Source organism: Vombatus ursinus, unplaced genomic scaffold (genome assembly GCF_900497805.2).
Source record: "Vombatus ursinus unplaced genomic scaffold, bare-nosed wombat genome assembly UNPS02014848.1, whole genome shotgun sequence".
In the NCBI taxonomy this organism is placed as follows: domain Eukaryota; kingdom Metazoa; phylum Chordata; class Mammalia; order Diprotodontia; family Vombatidae; genus Vombatus; species Vombatus ursinus.
Genome location: NW_020954626.1, coordinates 5382134 through 5400563, shown reverse-complemented (window position 1 = coordinate 5400563; position 18430 = coordinate 5382134). Strand labels below are relative to the sequence as shown.

At 36.1% G+C, this 18430-nt stretch overlaps 1 pseudogene; it reads left to right on the top strand.

Moving 5' to 3' along the window:
• The first annotated feature begins 10923 nt into the window (after positions 1-10923).
• The window catches only part of LOC114027003, a 62847-nt pseudogene continuing 55340 nt past the window's right edge, over positions 10924-18430 (top strand).

Genomic DNA, 18430 nt, shown 5'->3' with positions numbered 1-18430 from the left:
AAAAAAAATCAGAGGTAGCAATCCTAATCTCAGACAAAGCAAATATAAAATTAGATCTAATGAAAAGAGACAAGGAAGGAAACTACATCTTGCTAAAGGTTCCACAGACAATAAAGTAATATCAATACTAAACATCTATGCACCAAGTGGTATAGCATTCAGATTTTTAGAGAAGTTAAGTGAGTTACAGGAAGAAATAGACAGCAAAACTATACTGGTGGAGACCTTAACCTCCCCCTCTCAGAACTAGATAAATCTAACCACAAAATAAAAAAGAAGTTAACCAGGTGAACAGAATTTTAGAAAAGTTAGATAGGATAGACCTCTGGAAAAAATTGAATGGGAATAGAAAGGAAATAGAAAATGTATGTATACATATATATATTTTCTCAGTGGTACATGGAACCTACATAAAAATTGACCATGTATGAGGACATAAAAACCTCACAATCAAATGAAGGCAAAAATATTAAATGCATCCTTTTCAGATCACGATGCAATAAAAATTACATGTAATAAAGGGCTATGGAAAGATAGGTTAAAAATTAATTGGAAACTAAATAATCTAATTCTAAAGAATGAGTGGATCAAACAACAAATCATAGAAACAATCAATAATTTCAGAGAGAAGGACAATAATGGAGCAAAATATCAAAATTTATGCGATGCAGCCAAAGCAGTATTTAGGGGAAATTTTTGTATCTCTAAATGCTTATATGAATAAAATAGAGAAAGAGGAGATCAATGAATTGGGCATGCAACTAAAAAAGCTACAAAAAGAACAAATTTAAAATCCCCAATTAAATATCTAATTAGAAATTCTGAAAATCAAAGGAGAGATTAACAAAATTGAAAGTGAGAAAACTTTTAAACTAATAAATAAAGCTAAGAGCTGGTTTTATTTAAAAACAATAAAATAGATAAACCTTTGGTTAATTTGATTTAAAAAAAGAAAACCAAATTAGCATTATCAAAAGTGAAAAGGATGAATTCACTATCAACAAAGAGGAAATTAAAACAATAATTAGTCTACTTGCAAAGACAAACCCAGGAACTATATGAACATAATTACAAAACATTTTTCACACAATAAAGTCAGATCTAAACAATTGGAAAACTATCAATTGCTCATGGGTAAGCTGAGCTAATATAATAAAAGTGACAATTCTACCTAAATTAATGTATTTATTCAGTGCTGTACCAATTAAACTACCAAAAATTATGTTACAGAGCTAGAAAAAATAATAAATTTCATTTGGAGGAACAAAAAGTCAAGAATATCAAGAAAATTAATGTAAAAATGCAAAGGAAGGTGGCCTAGCCATACCAGATCTAAAACTAAATTATAAAGCAGCAATCATCAAAACTATTTGGCACTGGCTAAGAATAGAGTGGTAGATCACTGGAATAGATTAGGTACACAAGACACAATAGTAAATGATTATTGCAATCTATTGTTTGATAAACCAAATGACTCCAGCTTCTGGTATAAGAACTCACTATTTGACAAAAACTGCAAAGAAAACTGGAAAGTAGTACGGCAGAAACTATGCATAGTCCAATGTCTCACACTGTATCACAAGAGGAAGTCAAAGGAGGAATGTGATTTAGACATAAAGGGTGATACCATAAGCAAATTATGAGAGCGAGGCATAGTTTACCTGTCAGATCGATGGAAAAGGGAAAAATTTATGACCAAATAAGAGATAGAGAATGTCATGAAATGCAAAATGGATAATTTTGGTTATGTTAAATTTAAAAGACTTTGCACAAACAAAACCAATGCAACCAAGATTAGAAAAAAAGCAGAAAGATAGGAAAACTATTTTTGCAGCCAGTGTTTCTGATAAAGGCCTCATTTCTAAACTATATAGAGTACAGAGTCAAATTTCTAAGAATATAAGTCATTCCACAATTGATGAGCAGTCAAAGGATATGAACAGGCAGTTTTCAGATGAAGAAATTAAAGCTATCTATAGTAATATAAAAATGCTCTAAATCACTATTGATTAAAGAAATACAAATTAAAACAACTCTGAGGTACCAGCTCACACCTCTCAGATTGTCTAATATGAAAGAAAAGGAAAATGACAAATATTGGAGAAGATGTGGGAAAATTGAGACACTAATGCATTGATGGTGAAGCTGTGAACTGATCCAACCATTCTGGAGAGCAATTTGGAACTATACCCAAAGGGCAATCCCTGTGCATACCCTTTGATTCAGTGATAGCACTACTAGATCTGCATCGCAAAGAGATCATAAAAAAGGGGAAAAGGACCTACCTGTACAAAAATATTTATAACAGTTCTCTTTGTGTTGGCAAAGAATTGGAATTTGAGTTAATACCCATCAATTGGGGAATGGTTGAACAAGTTGTGGTGTACAAATGTAGTGAAATACTAATGTGGTATAAGGAATGATGACGAGTAAAGTGAGCAGAACCAGGAGAATATTGTACACAATAACAGCAACATTGTGCAATGATCAACTATGATTGACTTAGCTTTTCTTAGCAATACATTGATCCAAGACAATTCCAAAAGACTCGTGATAGAAAATGCTATCCATATCCAGCGAACGAACTATGGAGAATGCAGATCAAAGCTTACTATTTTCACTTTTTTGTGGCTTTTCCCTTTTGTTCTGCTTCTTCTTTCATAATATGACTGATGTGGAAATATGTTTACATGATTGCACATTCATTACCTATATAAGATTGCTTGCTGTCTTGGAGAGGGTGGATGGGAGGGAGGGAAAAAAATTTGAAACTTAAAATCTTATAAAAATGAATGTTGAAATTACATATAATTGGAAAAAAATAAAATAGTATTTACAAAAATTTAAAGAAAAAATAAAAACAAAGGACAAACAACTAGGTGTAATGCACTGTACCAAGTGTATTGATACTATAGCCTTTTTCCTAGAGTCACAGAATAATAGAATTGAAATGGACTTTGCAAGTCACCTAGTCCAACCTCAATTCAAATAATTTATCTTACCTACTATAGCCCCAAGTGATCATCTAACCTCTGCTTAAATATATTCCATGACAAGGAATTTAATTCCCCTTAGTTTCTTTACTCCTATTTTGGGTAGTTCCTATGGCTAAGAAGTTTTCCTTTATGGTAACCTTAAATGAGCCTCATTATAAAATCCAGAAAGATCTTAGTTCTACCTTCCAAGGCAATGTTCTCATTGTTCTTCATTTCTCTAGCATTTGGCAATGTTGATTACACATTCCTGAATGCACTCATTCCTTGACTTTGAAATGGGTTACTGTCATCTCTAACCATTCCTAGGTTACCCAGTAAATTGAGCACTAGGGCAGGAATCCTTCAAATCTAGTCCCTGACCCTTACTAGCTTTGTGACTTCTGTAACTTCTGTATTCATCAGTTTCCTCAATTATAAGATGGGGATAATAATAGCATTCACCTCCCAGGGTTGTTATAGGGATCACATGAGAAAATATTTATAAAGTGCTTAGCACAGTGCCTGGCACATAGTAGGTGCTTCATAAATCCTTCCTTCCTTTCTTTTTCTCATTGATTCTTCATCCTCTTCCCAAACTGTTAACATGTATGTTTTCCAAGGATCTCTCATTTTTTTTCCTTCCTTCTCCTTCTTCTCTCCTTTGTTAATCTTATTCACTACTATAGATATAACTGAATTCTTTAAAGATGATCCACAGATCTACACCTGATTGTAAATTCTTTCCTGAATTTAAGATCTATATCTGCAACTTCCAATGTGACATCTCTATCATCATGTTTCACCAGCACCCCATGTGCAACATATCACCCCTCTAATGAGCTTATTATCTTTCCTGCATAACCTTAATTTCTTTCTACCTTCACTGTTTCTGTCAGCTAACCACCATCCCCCATGATTGGATATGAAGTGAAAGTCAAAGATAACATCAAGGTTTTAATCAACCACCAAGTCCTGCTGATTCTATTATCACAGTATTTTCATACCCATTCCCTCCTCATGATTCCCACTGCCCTTATTATTAATCCTCCTAGAGTATTCTAATTGCCTCTAATTGCCTCCATTGCCATTCTTTCCCCCTTGTCAATCAGTCCTTCACAGACCTACAAAACTAATCTTATACATATATCTGACTTTCATTTAGCTGCTCAGAATTCTTCAATAGTTTCCTAAAAATTTTACCCAATGCGATTCACTTACCTTAGCCTGGTTCCATTACCTGACAACAGTCTAACTTTTTAATTTTGCCTTATGTCACTTCCCACCATGAATTTTATGTTCCAGCCAAACTCCACCATTAACCCTGTATTTACCACAATTTCACATCACTCTTAATAGGCCTTCTTATCATCTAGCTGCTCATGGAATTCCTCCCTGTCCTTGAAAGCCCACCTCAAATGATGAGTCAAGGAGATTTTCCATAATTTCTGTCTTCCCCCCTCATCATCACCACAGTCAATAATGACTTTTGTTTGTTCTTTTACATACAGGTATGTGTATTTCTATATTAGTTTTCTGAGTATATGCTATAGCCCTCATTATGCCATAATTGGTTCTTATGTACTCAGGAAGAAAAGATTTATGATTTATGTAAGTTTTGCATGTCTCCCATGTTAAGAATAGTATTTCACACGCACTAGATATTTAATCGGTTAATGTTCATTCAATTCAGTAAATATTCTCTGGTCATCAAAAGAAATAATGAAGGAAATAAGAAAACAATCTTAGTAATTTTATTAAATCTGTTGCCATTGACAAACACTGAATACAATTTTAACTGCATTTCTTAATAATACATAACTGATAAATCAACCCCAAGGGCAGACCTGAAAGAATATAAGAGGGTGACATAAAAGATCCAAGAGGTGTTTATGAAGGAAGGTTAGCCAGCTCAGGATTTCCCTGCTGGGCTAAGAAGCTTGAATTTTATCCAGTATTAGATAGGGGAGCCATTGATGATTTTTGAGGTGACAAGTATCACATTATAATCAGTACTTTGAAAAGATTGATCTGGAAAGATGAACTGGAAAGAGGAGAGACTAGAGTCCAAGTTGAAAATTATTGCAATAGTCCAGGAGGGAGACTAATTAAATTGATAAAAGGCCTTAAATTTGGTGGCAGAGATTGTAAAGTAAGGAGGAGATGTAAAAGGTATATCAAAAGAAAAATTTATAGAATGTGGTGACTGGTTGGATTTGGGGTAATAGTGAATGAAGTATCAAACCTGAATCAGATTTTAAGTTTGGGAAGTTGAAAGAATGATGGGGCTATTAACAGGAAAGTCAGTTTGGGGAGTAACACAAGAAGTTCAGTTTCAGGTATGTTGACTTAGAGTTACTGGCAAGATATCCTATTAGAAATGTCATCAAAAAACTGATGGAGCTAAGGACAGAAATATTGGAGTGATCAGCCTGGAGATAATGCTTGAAGCCATTTAAGGGGATGGAATCTCTAAGGGAGACAGTCTGCAGAGAAAAAGCTGCAAGAGTAAACCTTGGGGACTGTCTACATGTAAGACGTAGGAGGAGAAAGACAAGCTATTGAAGGAGACAGGGACTAAAGTTATTTTTCATTAACTGCCCAACCACTCTATATTGTTGTGGCAGGTGGCTTGAAGATAAAAATAAATTGTTCAACTACATGTACTGACTTTGTCAAACTGGAACTAAATGGTGATTTTTTTTGAAGTTACAAATGGCTTCAGATTTTGTTTTGTTTTTCTTTCAGCAGTTCTTCAAAACAAAACAAAACAAAAGTTGCCTGTCATGGAATAAGTTTGGGGGGCTTTGTCTTTTTTCCCCTAGAGATGCAAAAAATATTACAATATCTGCCTAAGGGAACTTATTTTTGCAAGTTTCTTATCTCCTTTTATTTGACTATGAGCTTGGAGGCAGTTAGGACAGCTTGGTGGCAGAGTAGAAAGAACACTGGGCTTGGAATCAGGCAGACTTATCTTCATGAGTTCAAATCCAGCCTTAGATACTTAATAGCCATATGGCCCTGGACAAGTCACTTAACCCTGTTTGCCTCATCTGTAAAATGAACTAGAGAAGGAAATGGCAATCCACTCCAATACCTCTGCCAACAAAACCCCAAAATAGGGTCATGAAGAGTAGGATATGACTGGAACAACTGAGCATTGCAGGCAGAAACTTGCCTGGGTCTTTGCAACATATCGCCTGAAAGGATCTTTCATATAACAGGCATTTTAACAACTTTATTCAATATAAATTTCAAGTAGAATTCTGTATAATCTACCTTATATCCAAAAATTTGGTATGAAAGACTTGTCTAAAAGGTCATATTATACTTTAATGTTTAAACCCTTCAACTAGGAATCAAGAAGTCAGGTACTGTGGTTGACCCGCCCTGTATTGGCTATATATTCATTTGAGGAAAAAATGATTTTTTGTCTTTATGATTTCTAACATCTGCATGCATCTAGACATATAGAGTTCATTTTTTACTCTTTATATAGATGTTGATACTTCATGTGGAGTACTGTTTGACTTCACATGAGACATTTAGCCATTTAACTCACTCTCCTCTTATATAAAAGAGAAATAATAATCTCAGTCCCTGATCTTAATATTTTATAGGATGCTATTTAAGCAAAAAAAGCTATATCTTAAATAAAAATTAACAAAGTAATTTTCAAATTTGTCGTTTGACAGTTAGATCATTTAGAAACTAAGCATACTGTACTTCTGTTTTTGGAATTTGATGATAGTCAATGGGTACTGGAAAGGGAGGTAAAGGAAGGCATATTAGCTAGAGATGTAAAAGTTTGAGAGGGAGAAAGGAAATAAAATATGAGACAAAGGGTTTAATGACACTATTTTACATTCATTTCCTTCAAAAATAGTTTTATAGTGGTTTGTGTGAATGATAAAATGTTTGAGGCATGATGATTATGTGTTGTCTCCTGTCCTTTAATTTCCAGAAATGATTCCTGTGAACAGATATTTTATCTAAAAGTATCATCTGTAGTATGTGGTTTAATTCCCACACCCTGAGAACAAGCATAGAGTACAAATGTAAAAACAAAATTCATTTCTGCCTCTAGGGGGCAGTACTATTTTTAAACAGAAAGAATTCCTTTGCTTATGGACCTTTTATTGACTTTGGATGTAAAGATTAGTAAAAAATACCTCTCTCCTCTTGAATAAGCTTTAAAGCACTGAGTAGGTATGTAGGTAACAGTATCCATTTATTCCCATACATATGATACATTTGTTGTTGGATTTCAAGGAAAAGTTGGAAACCAAATTGTCCTGGTTCTTGACCTTGTCCAAGGTCCTACTGACCTTGAGATCCATAAAGGAGTTTATAGCTTCATGTGTCACCAAAATTTTAATCATTTTAAAAGTAAGTTAAATATTATACTTTATATTCTGAACTACATTTTAAAAGTGTAATATAACAAACATTAATTTTATAAGCAAATGAAGTTATACATAATACATTTGAATATTATTAAACTGACAGGGACTTTTGATTTGCCAAGAGTACTTTCTGTTTCTACTGAGCTGCATATATTTTCCTCTTCTAAAAAATTTTTTTTCAATTTAAAAACAGGAAAAATTTGCAATCTTTTTCTTAATCTCAAAATTGCTTGAAATTGTACACCTCCATTAATGGTGTGAGAGGTGGAATGAGAAGGCAACTAAGGGAGATTGATAGCAGCAATACCATAGAGCAGTTGGGGATGAGAGTGGGAGACCTGGGGGAGGCAGAGGAGAAGGTGTAGGAGGGAGGGCTTTAAATTGTAGTTGGCTATACTATATATAGAGATAGCTAGGTGGCACAGTGGATAAAATGCTGGGCTTGGAGTCAGGAAAATCTTAGTTCAAATCCAATCTTAAACATTTACTAGCTGTGTGACTCTGGGCAAGTCATTTAACATAGGTTTGCCTCAGTTTCCTCAACAGCAAAATGAAGATAATAATAGCACCTACCTCTCAGGGTTGTTGTGAAGATCAAATAACATACTGATTGTAAAGTACTTAGCACGGTGCTTGACACATAGTAAATACTATATAAATGTTAGCTATCATCATCATCATTATCATTACTATTAAAGACAATTGTGATTAGTTTTAAGATACTTTGAATTATTTGGAGGACAGATGCCAAATCTTAAGTAAAAGCAGCATAGAGTAATGTAGTGCTGGTCTTGGAGACAAAAGATATGGGTTTGAACCCTATCTCAGCTGTATGGTTAAGGGCCAGTCACCTCACTTCTGAGGGCCCTACTTTCATTATCTGCAAAATGGAGATAGATTTGCACTACCCACCTCAAAGAGTCCTTTCAGAGGAAGTGCTTAGCAAACCTTAAAACACTATACAAATGTGAGTTACCATTAAAGAGTGTAATTCTTTCCTTTAATCTGGGAGGATGCTAATGTGTCTTGCCTTCCATCTGTCCTCTCTGCCCTGGCCAAGGTACTTAGTATATGAGCTGAGTCCTCAGAGTCACTATGTATTAAATATTTACTTCTATTTGGGGAAATACACTAGTAGCAACATGCTCAACATAATTAGCTTCCTCATATTTTAAGACCAACACAATTGGAAACAATTGGTACTTTGGCAGAACTGTAGGCATTCCTTCTAACCATAAAACTCACAAAACTCATCCTTGTCAGCGTCTTCCCATAAACTCACCACAAGGGGCTCCACTCACTGGGGTGGGGATATTGTCCTCTGTATTTCTTGACACTGAATACATATAAGTCCTTTTTACCGAAGATAGTCACCAATTCAACTGCAAAGATCATTTTTATGATCATCATTTACATTTACCTAAATAAGGGCAGAATTTGACCACAGGAACTAGACACCAATGGTTCCAGTCAAGACCTAATGATAGGGTTAGGAATACTCAAATTAGAGACAGAGACAGAGGGAGAGAAAGATAGAGAGAGACAGATAGACAGAGACTGACCTCTGTCTACCTTAATCCTTTTGATCAGTTGGAATTCATTCCTTTTTTTTTTTTTTTAGTTTGAAAGAACATTAAGAAAGAGAAACACCACTTTCAGTTTTCAGTAATCTTAGACTAATTTAACTGAGGGGAACAGGGAAGGGAGAAATACAAAACTCAAACATTCCTTGTCTCACAAGGTAAAGATCATTCCCTGTACTGCACTTTCTGTTGGCACATATACTCTTCTTATATCCTCGATCCCCAAACAACACTGAAAAAAGCATCTTTCTCCATCTGCCAATCAACCTAACTCTTTTTGTGTACTTTCCCAAGGAGTCTAGTGTTTCCTGAGCTAAATACTCAAATCTTGTCATTAGAATGATTTTCAAAAGCTCAAATTTCATCATTTTGTCATGCAATCCATTTCAGTGCTCAGAAACTCTGGCATTTGGTAAATATCAGTGTTATTGTTGTTGTGATTGTTGTTGTTTTCCCAAGTGGGGAAGTAATTTGGTTTGCATAAGCAACAATGAAGACGCCAAAAGGTTCTATCATTTTTACTTAGTTTTGGGAAAAAGTAGACCTGAGCTACTTGGATTTTCCATTCATGGGAAACTGTGGCTGAGAGTAATGGAACTTAGTAATTCAGTTTCTTGAACTCTACTATTAACTCTTGATTCTACTAGGTCGTGGTTAGCAATGTGAGTATTCTTTCTCTGGCAGATCTATGTATTCTTGAAAAAAAATGATAAAACTGAGCAAACTTTCCCCTGTTTTCATTGTTTCCTACCTCATCCTCAAATATGTGTGTCAACAATTAATTTTCAAAAGATTTTATGAGATTGATCAATGGGTGTTTATGTCAATCACAGAATTTTTCATCCAATTTGACAGGTTAAAAATCCTAGATTCAAAACCCCACACCAAATTTACTGTTCAATCAAAAGTGACACCATGAAATTCTTAGCATTTCAACACTGTGTATTTTTTTTAAAGAAAACTCACTTTGGCATATAATGTGTTACCTACTTCTTCCATTTTTTTAAAGTAAAAAAAAGCATAACTAAGTTTTGTCTTCTAAATCTAGAAACTGAGGGTGGAATACTACCATTATTGTAGATATATATGTTTTTCCAATGTATAGGTGATACAGCTGCAGAAGTTAATGATTACTCCTGCTGATAGAACATGGACCTTGGTTGTTTTTCTTTTGTTTGGGTTTTTTTTCTTTGTATTTGTTAAATATATATTTCTTGTATATCTTGATATAGTTGTGAAATACATTCAAAAATGCACTTGAAGCAGGATGCTTTCTGAAAGCAAAACTGCAGAGTATTCATCTTGGACAATTAATCAAAACCTAAAATGCAGAACCAGCTACAAAAGCTTCATTTGTCACTGATGCTTTTGTGAACTAGGAAAACAGTGGGGTGACGGTGACCCAACCCAATGACATCTTCTTGCTTTACTAAGCTGGACTTAGCAGCCCATTAACTTTGATTTTCTGCTTTCCTCTATTTTTTAAGTGTCCCACAGCTAAAACGTGGTTCAATCATCACAGTAATGCCTATATACCCACTACCCCCACCACGGGGGGCGGGGGGAACCCTATTGGTTCCTATGCAGGCATTCTACGGAAAGTTGAGGGGAAAAGGAAACAATGTTAGAAGGCTACATGAGTAAGGGACCTTTGAAATGAAGCCTGATTCACAAGTATGCCCATCAACCACTGTAATCAACGGAATGACAGCGTTAGGAAGGGAATCATCTGCAAATACATGCGTTACAGAAGGGAGCACATCAAAGTACAAATAAAAAGAAAGACACAAATGCATTCAAAGGAGGCAGAAGAAATCAGAGAAGAGTACATACCTGAGAAATTCTTCTGTTAAAAAAAAAACAAAAACGGTATACATGAGAAGAGAGTATCCCTCTCTCTCCTTTGCAGGGAAATCACTCACAGCCCTGCTCTTGTTTCTCCTTGTCTTTACTTAGCGATAAATGGCTAGTACCAAGCAAGAAGCTTGCTCCCCAGTGATTCGCCTCAAGTGCAATCAGGCATGTTGTTAGTCTGCAAGGGTATCTGTTCTTGTCGATTCAGTAGTGCTCGGAGGCAGCATCCAATTCAATTTCACAACTTAGCTGCCGGCCCCAAACTACCTTTGGCTCCTATTGCCGACTGCCCCCCGGCAGCTCCTTTCTCCCTTGCTCCAGGAGGGCAAGATGGGGAGCCCAACCGCGCCTCTGCTTAGCAGGAGACACCACCACTCCGCTCCATCAACAACTGAGTAGCAGAAAGCTCTTGGTGCGCTGTGGGCTGGCAACTTCACACATCACTGTTCCCCCCGCCACTGCTTCTGAATGCAGCACTGACTGCATTCGCCCTAGCCCTCCTGGAAGCGAACAGCGCGACGGCGGCTGCTGCTGCTACTGCTGCTGCACACACAGACCCAGAGAAATTAAAAAAAAAAAAAAAAAAAGTCTTTGCTCCCTTTGTGGTTATCACAAGTGATGCAAGTACCAAGCTTTGGCGGGTATTATCCTTGGTCACCATACAGATAAGTTGGCGGGGGCGAGGGAAAGTACAGCTTCGCATCTGCGGAGGGAAGACGGGTTGCTAGGGCCACTGGTAACCTAACCTTTCTGTCCCATAACCCTAGTGGTGGCACCGGTCTCTCCCGGTTTCTACTTAGTCGCATCAGTAGCTGGTCATTTTAGTAATGGAGCTGAAGGATAATTTAATGATCGCCGTTCTGGATTTGATGGCTTTCATTTCATGGGAGGGGAAGAAAAGTATAATGCATTTAAATGAAGTACATTTTCCAATTAGCCCCTGAGAAGTAGCTGATAGGACTGAGGTCTGGGAAAGCAGGTACTGAAATCCCATCCCAAGGGATCTGGCTGTTACATATTCTAAGGGACCCTTTCATCATATTTGCCAGACTACTAAATTTAAAAATTACCAAAGCATATGGGAAAACGAATACAAAACATTCATTTTAAACTAGGAATCAGGGTCAAAACTTAGGAAACCCATGGTTTCCTCCTCACAGAAAAAAAAAAGTTCTCACATGACATAGGTCCCCCTTTCAGCTCCCCTCCCCCCTCAAATCTGGCCAACAAAAGTAATCGGTCTCTCCAACCTTACAATAGCAAAACACATTACCTAGACCTCTTCCCCATCCAGTCGAAGCAAAAACAATGTATTAGATTTTATAATAGAGCTTTTAAGTCTCTCTGCTGCACATTTAAACCTCAGATCTAGTCTAAAGAGGGGGGAAAGTACTATTTTTCTCAGTGGTGAGAACTTAATATTTTTCTTTCTGTCAGTGTTTGGAAAATCTAAGGATACTTCACCTTACAGAAATCCAGCTAAATATCAGATGATAGCCAGGATATACAAAGACAAATATATCTCTCTGTCCAGCATTAAAATAAACTCTATTTCACCTATTTAACATAAATCAGACTGTTTAGTAGAATTACTTGTGTATTTCTCTTGAAACAGCAATTACCCCTAGATGATTCATTATATGATCAAACCCGGGTGTTAATTAATAGTTAACTTTGATACAATTGTGTTGTTTTTTTTTAAATTCACAATAATTCATAACTAATCCATACTGTACAAGCTCTATGTCAAAAAACATACATTAAGCCTTAAATGTAAAAAAAAAAGTTAAAAAAGTAAATAATACCAAAGTAAAAAAAAGTAAAAAAAAAAATCTCCTAAATTGAGATCGATTTATATGGCAGGTAGCCACAACTGAGCCCTACCCATTCTCAGCAGCAGCTACAGCCTACAGCAGCAGAGCCTATCCCAACCTGCTGCTTAAGCAACTGCTAATGGCCTAAAGCACCTGCTGGTGGTCTAGGGGGTCAAATTTCAAACTGGTGTGATCTCCACCTTTAGCAACCACTTAAGTAGAATGCTAGGGGAAGCTCTGCTGCCCCTTGTCTGTAGCTGCAGGGAGCAGCAGCGCAATCACAACGGCAGGGCAGTGGACCTATAGGACTTAAGTTGTGAGTATGGATTCAAATTTTACTTTGGAAAGAAAAATTATGGGCAACTTCCCTATAACCAGATTGACTTCTACCTTTCAGTATACAGGGTGTCCCAAAATCTTCAGTTTGCTTTTCAGCTAAAGGGGCAGCTAGGTGGGGCAGTATATAGAATACCAGACTTGGAGTTGGGAAGATTCATGTACCTAAGTTCAAATATAGCCTCAGACACTTACTAGCTGTGTGACCCTGGGCAACTCACTTAATCCTATCTGCCTCAGTTTCCTCATCTGTAAAATGAGTTAGAGAAGGAAATGGCAAACCGTTCCAGTATTTTTGCCAAGAAAACCCCAAATTGGGTCACAAACTGTCAAGGATGACTGGACAGAAAAGATATAGAAGCTTAAAAATGTCTAATAGTTTTAAATAACACCATTTAATCTATTATACATTTAAATAAATTAGATAGTCACTGAAGCTACTAAAGCTTAGAAGTGTGCTAAGACTTTTGGAATATCCAGTGTGAAGGAGTACCTAACATGGCACAGTAGAAAACATGCTAACTTCAGAGCCAAGGAACCTGAATCAAATCCCACCTATGAGTCTTACTACCTTCTGTGACCCGGGACAAATCATTTATACTTTCTGGACCTCTGTTCCCTATGATACTATAAAATCACAAATGTAGACAAATAGCAGATGTGTTATCTGTCCAAAACATAGCTCCGAGTATCAAATAACACTTTGCCCTGAGAACTTAGATGGATCCCATGAATGTATCATTGTGTTTATTCCCTCCATTCATGCAGATCACAACCTCCATGCCATTTCATTGTGTATGGTTTTTGGTCCATACTCTTTTTATAACCTTCGTTAAAGTGATAATCAGACACCTCAATATGTCATGGAAGTGACTCTGGGTTCTTGAAGACTATTCCAAAAGAGAACAAACTCTGAAGATCCTAGATAAAAACAACAAAGGCTTCAGGTACAATCCTTGTGATAGATAGATGGACAAGATTTGTCCAAGCAGCAGCCTAGATAAATTCAGGAAGGTTCATCAGCAGATGTGGGAGGTGATGAATTATTTGACCACACTTGTGTTATCATCTGCATAGGAGTTGGGGATACAGAGAAATACTATACCCACAAAATTACTTATCTTCAAATTACTGAAGAAATCTTTATATACATCCTATATTCTTATAGATATCTTAATACATCTAGGATAGAAATAAGTCTAATAGGCATTCAATCAACATTTTTTTTCAATTTTATTTATTCATTTAAATATTTTTTGTCCAGACTTGTAATTTAATCAGTTTAGATAAATCTTGTTCTAGAAACTCCCCACATTAATACACATTGACAGTTCATAATTAACATACAGTCACAAGTTCTTAATCTTTTTTTATATCATGGACCCCCTCTGGCAGTCAGGTGAAGCCTTTCTCAGAAGAAATGTTTTTAAATGCATAAAAGATACATGGGATTAGAAATGAAACCAAAGACTCTTTAAAAATAAAAATGTATTTTTTTTTCTATTGAGGTTCACAGATGCCCCTGAAATCAATTAATAGGCCCTTTAGGGGATCCATTAACCCTTAGATTTACCTGGGGTGGTGAGAGATTAATTGACTCGACCATCGTTACACAGCTAGCATGTTAGAGATTGGACCTGAATCCAAGTCTCCTGTGCTCTAAGGCTGGCCCTCTATCTCCTGCACCATGATACATCTCTATAATTTGCTACCTATACGAGTTAGTTCACATAACCTACAATGGAAATTCAAAACAAATCAACAAAGGTAACAAGATCCTTTCATAAGCAGGCCCTGTGACTTACTCATGGCTAGAAGGCTGAAGGTCTGAAATCCAAGAGGGTATAATAATCAAGTTCCAATTCAAATGTTCCTGGATAAAAGGAATTTGTTCCAGTGAAAGACAATGTGATACAAAGGACTGTCAAAAGAAGTTTCAATTCTTCCAAATTGGAAAATAAAAACAAAGAGACCTAGGAAGCAAATTCTTCAAAGACAATTTCTATGTTTTAATAAAGGCACTTTTTGGTTTTACTGATCAAACTCCTAGAGATAACCATGAAAATACTTCACCATGGAAATTATTTACTTCTCAAAAAAGCTATTGAAACTGTTAGTGCTAAATAACATATGATTGCTAATAAAACATGTCACTACTAGAAAGAAGACACTTTGACTACTTACCTACAGAGTCATTAAAATTCCCCAAAGAACCTGGTTACATGGAGAGGGATTTATCTGATGAAAATCTGATTTGAATAATACAGTTACACACAGCCATAAGTAATGCAGCATATAAAATAACTATAAATTTGTATCAATAGCTGATACCCTTCAGTTTTGGCCAGCTAATTTGTAAACCTTTTAATAGGGTATTTTGCAAAGAGCTTTTCAAAAACAGATTCATTTTATTAGTTATACATCTGAAAATCAGGGATACCTGCTTGCTTCCCATTCATAGCACAGTACTGAACACAACATGGGTGGTTAATAACTACTTGTTGATTAAATGATTGACACTGGTAAATTCTGACATGTATTTGCCCCCTCTGAATGACACCAGTAACTATATCTGGAGTACTAAAGCCAATGTTGAACCACATCATCTTCATGCAACCCAATGCTTACTATACCCCACCATCAGCCTGATTCCTCTACTTGCTAGACTTTCTTCTATTTAAAATTATGTGCATACTAACTTACCTGTTAATATTTTAAATCAACCCAGGAGAATGCAACATCCTTGCAGGCAGGATGTTTTTTTTTTTTTTTCATTTGGCTATGTTTAGATTAGATTGGATGTGTTCTGACCCAATTATAGTTTGGATAAAAGAATACCAAGGTTTCTCAGGGATGTCACTTTATTAGTTGATGAGTTGGGACTGGTCCAAAGAATACCATGTCAAAATGATCTTCCTAGCAGAATTCAACAACTAGCTTTAAGAAATATAAGTTCAGAAAAAGTAAATATATCAAACTTTTGCAAATTTTAATCTCATTTTGAAGCATTCCAGCTCTATTTCAAGGCACTCATCACCTACCCAGATCATTAGTTGTATGTGTTTCCACGAAAAATGTAAGGGAGGAATGACATACCAAGATAATTGAGGTAAAAATTATGACTTCACCTAAAATAGCCAGTTATTTGTCTAGCTCTGTGTAAACAGATACCCAAGGGGGACAAATGTCAGGGAATAAACCATATGGTACAGCTTGGAAAAGCTTGCCTGATGCATTTCTATAATAATAATACCTTTAAGCTGGTTTCAAAGCGAATGCTAAAAGCTTGTGATGAAATTGTAGGTCAACATTTTTACTGTTAACATGTGAGTTTTCAAAGACAAAAAATTAGGATCATTCAATCTAAATTCATCTCTGGCTTACCAGCTGTCAGGGATCTTAATGCCAAATGGTTGAAATGCAATGTAGTCAATTTAATATAGAAAGAGAACTAGACCTGGTGTCAGGAGACATCTGTGTTCAAATACTGCCTTTGATACTTACTAACTGTGTAACCATGGGCAAGTTGCTTAACATCTCTGAATGTATTTCCTTATTGTAAGATGACTTGGAGTCCCTATCTCATGGGGTTACTGTATCATCCCACCTTTTCACTCCACCTCAAAAGTCATAATTTGAAATGATCCTGATATATGAAGCTTTATTTCATTTAAGGCATTTTAGCTACAAAATTTGATTTAAATAAACATAAATTTATCATGTATGTGATCAAGTGGTTGGAGCACGTAGCTAGAGAGTTTGAGAGAAAGACCAAAGTCATTGACTCAGTTCCTATGTGAACCATGTAGTTTTCATGGGTCCACAGTCAGAGCTGTTGCCCTTCATTTTTGGCTAGCTATTTCACAAACCTTTTTAACCTTTGTTACCATGGGGATAGTACAGGAGCAGAAAGATGAATAAAAGTAAATCTATCACTGCTATTGGAGAATCTCAAAAAATACATACACCTTAATCATAATGGATTCTGTAATACCTTTAGATGCAGGACTTAGTCCTGAGTGTGAATCCTTCTTCGGACACTAATTGTGTGGCTTATGACAAATCACTTTATCTCCTTCATGTTCAGTTTTGACACATGTAAAATGGAGATAACAGCACTCTCATCAAAGGGTTGTTGTGAGGATTAAATGAAATAACATCTGTAAAGTGCTTTACAACCCTTAACTCCATATGCAGGAGGCCCCAAATATCTTAGTGCAATTTGGTGCTATCAAAGCTTAAAAATGCACCGAGACTTTAGGGACACTTTGTATAAATGCTAGCTATTATTATTTTTAAGATGCTCAAGGCAGTATGTTGCCATAATAATGAATGCTTACCAAAAGCAATAGCAAAGATTTTTAAAGATTATCTCCCTCAGTAAGAAAAGGTGATTAAAATAAGTCAAGTGGAAGGTCATCAAGGCACACTTGGTGAACAGCTTGATACTTCTATGGCTCAGTGATTTCATTAATGTGGGTCCTTGGTACAACAGGTATATAAAGCACTTATGTGCAAGGCACTGGGAATATAAAGATGAAACAATGTCCTCAAGGAACTTATATTCTACTGAGAGATAGCTTCTAACCCTTTCGCTAATAAAGGTTACAACCACTTCAGGCCTTTTTATGCTATCTTCATAGCTGCTGTCACCAAAGAGTTCACCACCCTACAGTGAAGCTACTGGTGAGCTTTTATTAATTCAACTAGGGAGGCCTCAGATCAAACATACAGACAATCATCAGGCCAACACTGGTGAAACATGTTTGACTCAAGAAATGCAGAGTGCTACTACATCCACCATTGTATTCTGTTATCCATTTCATTTTCTTTTATTACATTTATGCTCAACATTATAATCAATCTAAGTAGGAGATTAAAACATTGATACAATTTTTGAAGGGTCTTAAGTGTAGTGGGGATGGGAGCAATCAAGGGATCCCTGTCCAATCAAGTCCACCAAATTCTCTTGATAAAATAATTAAAAAGTTATAAAAATATGGTGCAATGTTGTACACTTTTCAGTGTCCTAATTTGCACATTTTCATAGTATTCACCTTTCAGATATTAACTTGTCCATTTGCTTATGAAAGGATTAGGAAGTTAGGTTGAAGATTGACAGAGAATGGATTTACCCTAGAGAGAAAAAGTCTAAAATTTGGAGGAATCAATTTTGCCATCATTTGTGCTGCAGAGGGGAGTTGCAAATAGAGGTATCTATGAAAGAAGGACATTGTTCCTCAGAACTTTCTCTTCAATTTTTCCCTTTCCCTTCTTGGGAGTATAGAGCAAGGGTGAAGAGGATTTCTTCCTCCTACCCACCCCCATTGACAATAGCATCTTATAAGAGAAGCATATGACAGTGTCCAGTTTTGGAGTCAAGACAAGAGGCAGAAGTTGAGATTCTTCTGTGTAGCTTCTCTCTCTCACACACTCTCTCTCTCTCTCTCTCTCTCTCTCTCTCT